Raw genomic sequence first — 12,376 nt, 5'->3', positions numbered from 1 at the left:
CAACCCCTCCATAAAAAAAAGAAAGAAATATAAAAGCAACGTATGCTGACTCGGGACTGGAGACTGTATGTCGTTGAAGGTTTGGTTGAAGGAGGTCCCGTCTATCATCGATGGTATTCTGGACCAATGAAAACAGTGCTGTTCATTTGTGAATCGTGGAAGGACTGTGGGATGCACTGTGTGCCTGTGCTCTTTTGTTTGTCAAACAAACTTATGAAACCCTTTTCTAACCCATACCCTGATCTTAACCCAAGTCTTTGCCCTAAAATTAATGATTTACATTATTTGGACTTGTGTTTTGATCCCATAAGATCCCCACAATGTGAGGAATGCATGGCCACACACACACACACACACACACGCACACACGCACACACACACACACACACACACACACACACAACTTCTATTAGCTCTGCTTTATTTCAAACGTTTCTGCTACTGATATGTCAAACTCATCAGCTTATTTTATCCTTCCACTCACAGCTTCCAGTCACTGCGGACTAGTATTTCACTCAACATGATGATGTCTGCCACGTTTAGTGTACTGCTAGAAACTCACTCCTGATGGCCTTTATTTGACAGTTGTGTCAAGCTAAGGCCTCCCAAGTTGGATACCCCAGATATATTACAAGTTTACATATCCTGGCAGAATTTGTAAGAAGAAGACTCTTTAAAGAATGAGTGAGTGATCATGAGTGATCAGATTTGGAATGGGATTCAGATTAAACTAGAAGGCATCACAGAATAACACAATCATTAAACAAAACATAGTAACAAAGAAAAACTGAGATGTTCCCTGTTCAAAAGTTTGCATCCCCTTAGTTCTTAATACCGCATACTGCCTCCTTTAGCATCAATGATGGCTTGCAGTCTTTTGTGATATTGTGGATTAGGCTCTTTATTTTCTCAGGTGGTTAAGCTGCCAGGTCCTGTAAATTCTTGGCCTGTCTTTTATGAACTGCACGTTTGAGATCTCCCTAAGGTGGCTCGATGATTTTGAGGTCAGGAGGCTGTGATGGCCGCTAAAGGAACCTTCACTTGTTTCTGCTGTAGTCACAGAAGGGTGACTTGGCCTTGGGTTTTGGATCAAGCCTAAAGGTCTACAACCCTTCATGAGGCTGATGAATACAAGTTATCTTCCAGCATTTTCTGAAAACATGCCTCATTCATCTGTGCATCAATTCTGACTAAATTCCCTGTGCTGCTGTAGCTTACACACCTTCGAAATATCAAAATCTTATTGATAGAACATCCTAGTGTGCATCTTGAAACAGACACACTGTTTTTTTGGGGGGTTTTTTTTGCAGAGCAGCCTGTATTTCAGTTGAAGTTGCTTGTGGCTTTTTATTTGCATCCTGACCAATTTTCCTGGCAGCTGTGACTGAAACCTCTGTTGGTCTACCTGTGTCTTGGCATCAGAACACCTAATTTCTATTTCTTTATTGGAGTTTGATCACTACTGACTGCCATTTTCAAGTCTCTGGATGTTTTTTTTATGTCCTTTTCCTGATTTATAAAGTTCAGCCACATGTTCTTGCAGGTCCTTTGACAGTTCTTTTGCTTTCCTCATAGCTTAGTATCCAACAAAGTCAGTGCAGCCCCAGATGAAATGTGCAGAGACATACCCTTAATAGCCATTTATACCTGTGTGTGTGTCGACTTGTGTGTATATTATCAGACTAAACATTCAAAGAAAACTTTTGATCAGGGCCATTTGGGTGATTTCAGTTATCATTATGATTTAAATGGTTTTGAGCATGATCATGTATTATCCCATATTATAGACCGTGGGTTTTCAAACTTCCACATCTAATTATTCAAGGTCAGAGGTCCAGAACAAAATAACGTTTGATAAATTATTTAATTGTCACATCTTTTGTGATTGGACCAGTATGAAACCAAGGCAGACAGGGCTCAGACATATTTCGTTCTGATTTTCTTTCATTCTGTATCTGTGATTTACGATCTTATAGCAAATTCTCTGGTGTGACGTTAATGTGTGAACTCAGCAGCAACAACACACAACACTCTCTGCAGCAGTTCATGTCGCCATGACAATGATGTTAAAGATAGGGAAATAAGCCAAATTAAAACCACATTCATCTGGGAACAGGATCACTGTGAGTGATCTGCAGCTACACTGTATATCCACCATCACTAAAAATTTATTGATCGTTTGTAAATTTATTTCAAAATAGAAAACATTACACATCATATTGTACTGTGGCCTGTTCATAACATGAGGTATGGCAGGGGTCCTGAACTGTACTTGTCCAAGGCCAGAGTTTTTCTAAGTAGACATTGCGAGGGCCAGACTTTCAAATTTAAAAAAAATTACATATATTTAGGCTTCATTTGCCTTTTATTGCTTTTCACTTACCAAATTGATATTATTTTTATGACCCTATATCAGTGTGAAAAGACTCTTAAAAACATGGAACATCCATAATAATAACAGAGTACTGAACTAGAAAAGGCTCTCAGCCCTCAACCAAGGAGGTAGTCAGTGCTCAATACAAAACCCACAGTTCAGCTACTGATGAATGAGTCCTTATCTCAACAGAAAACTCCACGTCAGGATCTTCAGTTTGAAATGAAAACAAACTAAAGTCATGCCTTTTCTGTCTAACAGATGATCTTAATGACTCTCCAACAACTCTGGAATTACCTCTTTTTGTCCAGCCAGTGTGCTGCTGTCAGCTCCAGGGAATGGACAGCCTGGGAGGTTTGATGGTAGGTCCATGAAGTAGAGAGGATGGAGGTGGAGAACAGTCCCTTTCTGTAGAACAGGTGAACTATGAATTATAGACTTTTTGGCTTGTGGGACGTAGGCTGCCAGTTAACGATGACTGAGCTGTGGGCTGGGTCCAGATAGATTTGCCGTTCGATTCGTATGCGGAGCAACTTTGAGAAGCCCTGTTATAGGTAATCATAGGGGTTAGTGATATGGTCAAAATATTGGTTGGTTTATGTAATTTTATATCATACTAATGGTCTGAATCACAATATAGTAACAGTTGTGCAATTTTGATTAAGAACTAGTTTGAAATGACCATACTATAGCATACTCATTGTATTTGATTATTGTCTTCTTTTATTTGGAACTTCCATGCAAACAAACCCAACTTCCTCACGAGACATTTTAGTTTGCCCACTTCCTCACTGTGTTGCAGGTAGCAGTGCAAACACTGTGAATGACAGTGTGTAAATGCCACTTAGAGGAAAGCTCCCAAGATGGAAACAGTATTGCCAAATTTCTACTGCTGCCCAACCCAAAGGGATCACAGATTTTTTCCAAAATGGCCAATATTTTCGTAGCAGGGGTACATACATTTATGAGCACAATGTATGTTTTGAGCTTATTGTTAAGTCTGTAGAAATTCAATATGAAAACCGTAAAATTCATATTCACTCTGTCTGGTTTTTGTATTGTGCCTGATTTAATTTCTTTACTGTAACTGTGTGTGGAAGACTTGTAATGGTCTGCTGTTCTCATGCCAACCAGTGCTAAGGTCAAAGGTCATTGTGTCCCAGATTGTATAGTTGTTTTGTGGGACAAACGCATGCCTACTGTACTTTGATGTTGAACTTCTACAAAGCATAGCCACTGGTGATTACTCAGGAAGCAGAGAAGACTTGAACACAAGAGAATTAGCAAAGTAGGAGCACAGGCCTATAGAGTCATTAGAGAGTGCATTAAAGCCTAATGCTTTCCCCATGTGCTCAAAACTGTGAGATACCTGGAAAACAATTTTACCTTGAAAGTAATGCAGTGCGCCATCATCACCACAAACTTTCCCTGTCAACAGATTTATTGGTTACTTTTATCAGCAGTGCTCCACTCATTAACAAGTCTACAGAAATATATATTCATGTCATTAACTGAAGGCCTGGACCACATGCAACATGAAGACACACAAAATGCTGATTAATTCAGTTACACTATGATGTTGATTTAATATGTGAATATAGTATCTGGTGTAGTAAATTTTACTGCAAGGGTAAAATTGACCAATGTGTAGATATTCTCCAAAAAAGGATAAAGGGGTATTGATAGTGAATGCATGGAAATCACCCTCAGAAACACAACAGTATTTTGGGGAATATACTTGGTGTTGTCTCATTTTAGAGTCAGATGAACAATGTTGATCCATTTCGTGTGTGCATTGGAGTGAGGTAGTGGAATTGTGCTGCTGTCAGAGTAAGGCTAATTCTAACAACTTCATGTGCTACTTGGTACATTATTTAATTCAGTGTTTCTCAACTGATGGGTCACAACCCAAAAGAAGGTTACAGGAAGGTTGCAGACCCGTTTTCAATGAGTATTTTAAAGGGAATTTTTCAGTGCCCCTTTTTCCCCCTTGATTTGGGTTGTGGCTTGTCATTAAGGGGTGATGGTGGGTCCCGAAGCTAGACCAGCTGAGAACCACTGATTTAATCTATAACGATACATCAGATTACACTTTACAAACTAATTATACATGTCAAAAATTTATCTGAAAGGAAGTATAACTGTTAAATAAATAACGATGTAGTAGAGTACAAGTATAAATATCATAAAAAAGAAATACTCAAGTAAAGTACAAGTAGCTCGAAACTGTATTTAATTTAGATTAAACTAGCAATAATGAAATAACTACAATGTGACAAAGTAATCTATATTTTCATCACAAGGCCATGATGGCTGGGTTTCAGGGTCTCAGGGTTTCAGGATGTGTCAGAATGAAGAGGGAAGCAACATTTACTGAAAATGTTCATTAAAAATAAACATTTTTATTTTGAAAGGAAATGATATAGCTTCCAGCTGCTGACTCCACCTGTGGATGGTTGGTAAATAAAGGAAGATCTGACCTTTAGAGAAAAGTGCTTATGGTATCTATATCAGCAGGATATCCCCATTATCAACACAAGCATTGAGGAAATCCAATGTTTGTACACTGCTTTTGTGATACCAAGGATTTTATTGTCTTTCAGTGCGTCACATGCAGTATTTCATGGATTTTTTTGTTTTGGCACTAAGTTATCGGCCTCAGTCGACTTCTCATATTGTGACAATTTTGAGACATGAGGCTTTTTGTGACCACAAAGGCGGCAGCTGCTTTTCTGTTTGAGGACAATAAGATGATTATTTTGCACAGTCAGTTCAAGGACACTACGATAGGCATTGGTTTCCTCCCTGGCTGCATCCTTCTCTATTGGTGCTGCTGGTGTTTCTCATTTGTACACAGAGTAGGATGACAGTGTGTGAACTGCACTGGAGATGCTATTTAATCTGGCACTTTCAGTTCAAATTGGCAGCATTCAGTTTGCACCTGGGGTCCTTTCCGGTGTGGTGGACCCCTGCCTCTATTGATCTTGTACTGAGGACCTGTTCTTGTGCAGCCATGATTAGTGCTTCTGTGCTGTCTTTCAGTCCAGACTTTTCCAGCCACTGGTAGGATTTCTTGATATCAGCCACTTCTTCTTTCTGGCAGTGGTATATACTGTGAAGTAGCTTGTCCCTCCAGGATGGTCAGTTCTATCTTATCTTAGAAATAATGGTCAAAATTGACATTGTAATAGTTAGTTGTTATGTGATGTGCATGCTGAGCTCTCTAGCGTTCTTTTTTTTTTTTTTTCTTTTGCTGCAAATCCTTACTTTTCACATCAGATCAGTTAACAATAAACACATAATTACCACAGTGGTCAGCTGAATGCTACTGTACTGCACTGCATTGAATGATTTAATATTATCTTAACACTGTGTGTTTTGGCTCAGTCCACCAGTACCTGCTGTATTTTCTTAGAAATCCACAAACTGATGATGCCGGTAATATAATTTACTGGCTCACCAGACAGTGGCCATCAAATATCACCCCTCTTTGGAGCTGTTGCCATTTTAAACAGCACTATGGCTGCTGATCAAGCTTGACTCACACTGATTTAATTAATATGACCTTGCCCGAGGCAAGAGAGTGGAAGAAATGGTTTCCGACCTGTCCCACCAGAGGACATGGTCTGTTTCCCAGGACTCCTTAACTGCTGCAGGGAAGAGGTCACGAGAGAAATGTTCTCACTAAAACAACCCATTCACACCAATCAAAGTGCTATTACTATTCAATTTGCAAGGTCACTGAGAGACAGTGGAAAAAACACACTTGAGCCTTTGTAGTATTCAGTATTTATCACTTGATTTGGATTCCATTTAGCCATTAGCTTTACTTTTAAAAGAGCTACATTTGTTGGAGATGCACTTAAACTGTCATTCATATAGACAAATGATACAATCCGCCTGGCCAGAATTACCACCCACATACTCCTGGAACGGTCATTAACAAGACGAGCAGCACCTGAGTCAACAGAGCAAGTGTTCAGCTGTAATGAGAGGGTTTCAGAGCGTCCGCTACACTACAGCATGGATGCAATTACTGGGCATAGACATTCATTTAACACAACAGTGTACAACTTCATTCAGTAGCCATTCCATAAAAAAGTCCATGTGTTTATGTAGGGGTTGCATTAAGGTCTGGAAAAGTACTGAATTTGAATGAATAATTTCCAGGTCTTTAAATGCTGACAATTACCCAAAAGGCTGGAGAAGAACACTTCAAAGTCTGTCAGTCTCACCAACATGGACTGAAATTTGCTGAATGCATTGAGTGCATTGTTTACATCTATGTTTACTTCGTCTTCATATTTAATGCCTTTGGTGTTCTATACACGTTACTACAACTAATTGTTGATCAGCGCAATAGCATCAAACAGGCGGCAGGAATGTTCATGTGCATGCTCATGAACATGCCAGATAAAAACAAAACTGTTGTTCAAAAACTGCAGAGTACCTTTAAACTTTTCTTTTTTGCACATCAACATGTGTGCAGGATTAACCTCAAACATCAGGAAATGAAAAAGAGGTGTGTGTGTGTGTGTGTGTGTGTGTGTGTGTGTGTGTGTGTGTGAACAAAGCTACCCTTACTGCTACTCTGTTACGATACCCTTATATGCAGATACTGTATGTTTATTTTTGGGAATAAGTTGTCTTAGCAGAAACCTTTCTAACACATGGGTAATGTTGTGAAACTGTTGCTGTTGTGTTAGGTTTAGTCACAAAAACTACATGGTTCGGTTTCAGAAAAGATTGTTCACTGTTGATTGGTTGGACATGAACCTCCTGGGTTCTCCTTTTCTCCTGGTTGTGTGTTTCCACCACACATTCCTTTATGTGTGGACTTTCTTGCTCTTTATACTACATCACCTTGCTCTGAGCATCTCATATTGAAGTGACAGAGCATCTCATATTGAAGGGTATCTTGTCTGTATATGTATGTATAAGATGCTGATTAGCATGACAAAGCATTGGGCTGGATCTAAATGTGACATATTCAAATAGCTGGTTTTGTCTGACCAACAGTCCAAAGCCAAAGTCCAAAGATATTTATCACAGAAAACAGAAATTCACCTTTGAGAGGGTGGAAGAAGGGAACTGGAGCATTTGGCTCAGTGATAAATTTACCAAAAGCTAATTTTCTGTCATTCAGTTGATTAATTGACCAATTATTTTAGCTCTGTGCTGAACCACATTAAATTAACTGTAATGTAACACAGCTGTTTGAGATTTGTATAATATTCCTGGACATCCTCACACCCAGCTGTTGAGCCCATGGTGTATCCATTTCAGTCTGGACTGCTTTGACCCACGTTGTTTCTAAACAGGTGTTAAGTGCATGTTCATATAGGATAGTCATTCTCAATGAAAGCTTGGCATAATTTTGTAATCAGCTATTGTTTGTGGGATCAGTTAACTGAAGCTTTAACCTTGAGTTTGTTATACCCCATACAGACAACCCACACAGACCACAGCCGAGCTGGATCAAAGTCTGAATACTTATTATTATTATTATTATTATTATTATTATTATTATTATTATTATTATTATTATTATTATTATTATTAAACCCAAATGGATGCAGGCCCAATAACCAGTGGTACGTTCTGGCTGTGGTTCATTGACCTTGATTGGCCTTTGCAAAGTCTTATCTGTATCCCCATCAGCTCATTTTATAGCTGTGTCCTCAGCCTGCTGGATCATCATTTAACTGTCCATGACTTCCCTTGCTGAGGAGTTGAATTTGTAGAACTGCTAAAGTGGAGTAACCAGCTACATGTTTGAGGAAGAAAATATTTTAATATCTTTTGGTCATTTTCAGCCATAACTTGTCCTTGCGAAAAGTCTGTGATTGATAGTTCCATCATATCCGCTGTTCCCTGTGCTCTCTTATTCTCATTCATTTTGGATGTCATTTCACTTGTACAGTCGTCTCTTTGTCTGAAGAACATTGTCAATGTCCTTGTTCCTGATATCTACATGCTCTTGGAAGGAAAGGAGAAAATGGCCTGATAAGTCAAAGAATAAAGTTCAAGGAAAAAACAAGGTCATCTAGGCTGGAAGGGGATGTTACAGACAGTGTTAGGGACTTCTTAATCTGTGCTTTCCACCCTATACAGGCCACCAAGAAATCTTCTATTGTGCAGGGATGAAGCTGTGTGGAGGGGGAAATCTCCTGCCTTTGATGCCTCCTGTCGGTGTCTGCACACAATTACTTAAATATGAAAGAGAAATAAAATATCCAGCCACTCTGAAGCTCTAAATGGTGTTAAAATTTGAATGTGATGGATAAATACATTGCCAGTAGTTTTTTTTGTCATAATAACATGTCCTGGGTCTTTCAACCTTTGAGGCTCTCAGAAGTTTCAGTTCAGTTTCATGCTGAATAACACTCTGATTCTGTAAGAACATAAACAAAATAATAAAAACGCGCTGCTAAACAGTACTATGCTATTGAAATAGAGTGTGAAAGCTCATTCTTGACCTTGGAAATAGCAACTGCATAAAGCTTTCAAAAGCATTTCACAGCTTTCATTAGGAAATTGAAGTTTGCTCAGTGGTCATGGAGATAGCTCAGTTAGCATCATGTGGTTGTATATGCTACAAGATGATTACCCGTGTCTTAGTTCAATGATGGTCAGAGCATCGTCTTGGAAAGGGTCAAGGTCATTTTCTCGGAGTCAGGAGTGGAACAAAATGAAGAATCTTTCTACAGATCTGAGCATTAAATGTGGAAGTCAGAAAGAATTATTATCTATGTTCAGGGATTTTTTTTTTGGTATCTGAACATTCTGAACGCACAATGTCACAAAAACCTTTTACCACAAATTGTGTACAGGACAAGAGTTATTCAGTGTCAGTTTCATGAGAAAAAAAGTACTTTTAGTACTCTGAACTAAATGCTAAAATCACGATGCCAACATGTTCACAATGTTATTCTGTAACATTCAAGATCATTAATGTGGAGGAACATCTGAAGCACCGGGGACCACAAGTTGTTCACATTCTTAGCTCTCTCTCATTTTAAACATACACTGTGCGTTTCTTAGCATTATAATCATGAATGACTGTTCCCCACAGTATTAAAACTATGGTAAGAAGTTTATTTTTGACATAACTACCATAATAACCTTTCAGCATATTGATTCGAGAGAAAACTAAACTTCTGCACTTCCTCTCGGCTCTGTTTTCAGCCATGAGAAAATGTAGCCTGTCTTTTCAGAGAGAGGGTGTTCCTGCTGGTTGTTCTAAATGGAGATGCACGTGCACATCCCTTCAGATGGTGAAAACCTAGTCTTGCATAGCCAGAGCTATCTACACATGTTAGCGCAATGCCAGCCCTGGAGAAAGTGAGTGTGAACCTGATTCAATGATGAAAAATCCTGCAGAAAATCCTGCAACTTGTGATAAATTCTGAATACCTCCTTTGCCTCCAACAGTGTATAGTACAAAACATGTGTGAATGCATCCCTGCTCCACATGGAGCTTAAGGGTCATTATTAATTCCATGGTGTTTGTATCGACGTGTGTGTTCGTGTGTGTGTGTGTTCGTGTGTGTGTGTGTGTGTGTGTGTGTGTGTGTGTGTGTGTGTGTTAGAGGCATTACCCTCTCATCCCGCTGTTAGATGGTGTTACAGCTGCTCTGAAGCCTGGGGCTTAAGGTGTTGCATTATGTGTGTTCAATTGTTACGTACTGCAGCTTTAATTTCATCTAAAGTCAATACACTTTGCAACATTTATTTGCACTGTAAACTGTACAAATTATTGTACTAATTAAGATGTATTAAGATATGAAATACACCTTCATTTATTTTGCATTTTGTTTCTGTATGCACTTCTCCTTGTATGTTGCAGCATGTTTGTTTCACATAAAAGTCAAGTTATCAAGACTTTAACATTAGACAGCATCACTGCTTTGACTTGAGTGTGACAGCAGAGAAACACTTATTGTCAGAAGTGTGTCTGAACCTGATGAAGATCCAATATGAAGAAGCAGGAGGTAAGTGTGCATAATATCTTTTCTTCCATTTAGCAGACAGAAACGTGGTGGAGGCCTCAGGAACATCTGCAGTGACCGTAACGATGAGCTGACAGATGGAGATTAAGAATGCTATGGCTGATTATAGGTTCAGACTCTACAGCAAAAACCCTGCTTTAGCTCCCATGCCAAGAACACAGAGGGAGGCAGTCTCTGATACAGTACATACCTGCACAGGGATCACTGAGGAGAAAATATGGGCCAAACCATAAAACAGCCCAGCAGTTTTGGTTTCACAGTAAACCTACACCACAGCTCCATCTTTCTGCCTGCGGCACTAAATATAAACATGGACAGCTGAGGAGGGCAGGACCCAGTGCTTCCTGGGGTTAAACTTGTGATTTATGCCAAAGAAACACCAGCAAAGCCTTTAATTGGGGGTCATGGCTTGCACTGGGACTTTATGGAACACAGATAGAGCTGATCTTGGGACATGCATCTCCTGCTTATCCTAATACAATAACTCAACAGTGACATAACATTTGCAAGCATTTACATATCCTTCTTAAAAGGTGAATGAATGAATGAATGAATGAGACACAGCTAGAAACAGGTAGAAGACAGTGAAATAGTAGATAGCTCTGTGTGTGGTGTGTGCTAATGGTGCAAAAAGCTTCAGTTTTCAAGGCTTTACAGTCAAATTATGTATGATGTATGATGATCTTAATCTTTTATGTGAATGCAAAGCCGGTCAGCTATGTTTAAATGTTTGGAATGATTTTCACAGCAGCACTTGAACACACCGCACATCACATCACAACAAGATGTTTAACATGGTTGAAGTTACAATCGCTATGTGTGTTAACATTGTACTGTTTTAGCAGTTTTTACCGAAAAACATAACAAAGAAGACACATAGAAATGACAAAAAACATATAATGTGATGTCTAGCCATGCAGATATGGTTTTATTTGGCCAGGATTGGAGAAAATCTTCAGTGCTGTGTGAGCTGTGAGCCCCACAAACAAAACTTCATTCACCTTAACTGTGTTGGCAAGAAGGCCAAGTTCAGTGGAGTTAAAAATGGTAATGATGGAGGAAGCGTGGGATGTGAAGTGATAATGTGGATGGTGAAAGTAAGGCAGAGGGAGAGCAGGGAGCATTAGGCTGGTATTTCACTGATCCCTGCCAGGCTAAACTGTTTCTGGGGGCGACTGATTAGAAGTACAAGAGGCGCTTTCATGTTTTCTCAGCTGACAGATAGCCGCAGGCCATCATTTAGACATGTTTATGTTTTAATAGCTAACGTATTTACTGGCATAGAAGGTCCAAAGAGGGCTGACATGGCTGCTGAGCTCAAGGAGAAAAAATGTTAATAAACTCCTTGGAAGTTATGTGTTCATTAAGGTTAGATTCACATTAAGTCACTCAGAATGAATCTGGATTTTTTACCTTCAGCTTTTGTGATCTGCTAGACACAACAGCAGCTTCAGGAGCCTAAAGACAGACAGGGAGGAGTGAATTTCAAAGCCAGCTAAGAACTAATGTCACCACTCTGCAGATACAAAGGGCAGGGAAGAAACTACAAATCTCCTTTCATGTGTGTCCATACAAAACCTTTGCAGGTCCAGGAGTCATGAAAGGTCCAGACATGTTCTTTAACAAAGGTTTTCCAGACAGAGTTTGTCTGAGCGTGCTCTCTGCACAGCCTGTCAGGCCAAAATCAAACATTTAGTTCTGGTGCAACGAGACAAATCCTCCTTGGGACATGTGAATTGTCGTGAGGGTGGGTGTTTGAGTGCCAGCTGGAGCCACAGAGACCACATGGTCCCTCCCGCTGGGCTGGCACCAGGGGCATGTCCAGAAGAGGCGCATTGGGTGGCATGGGCCATCCCTAAAATCTGCCACACCATTCTCCTAAAGTATGATTGGACATCTGTCCAGTGGGAGGTGGGACTTCATTTGAAATGTTTGATGAGGATTTTCGAATGTGTATTATTTTCCTTTATATGTTGCCTGTCGGGCGGCA

The sequence above is a fragment of the Chaetodon auriga genome, chromosome 11 (assembly GCF_051107435.1).
Source record: "Chaetodon auriga isolate fChaAug3 chromosome 11, fChaAug3.hap1, whole genome shotgun sequence".
Classification (NCBI taxonomy): domain Eukaryota; kingdom Metazoa; phylum Chordata; class Actinopteri; order Chaetodontiformes; family Chaetodontidae; genus Chaetodon; species Chaetodon auriga.
Note: the sequence above shows the minus strand (reverse complement) of the source record.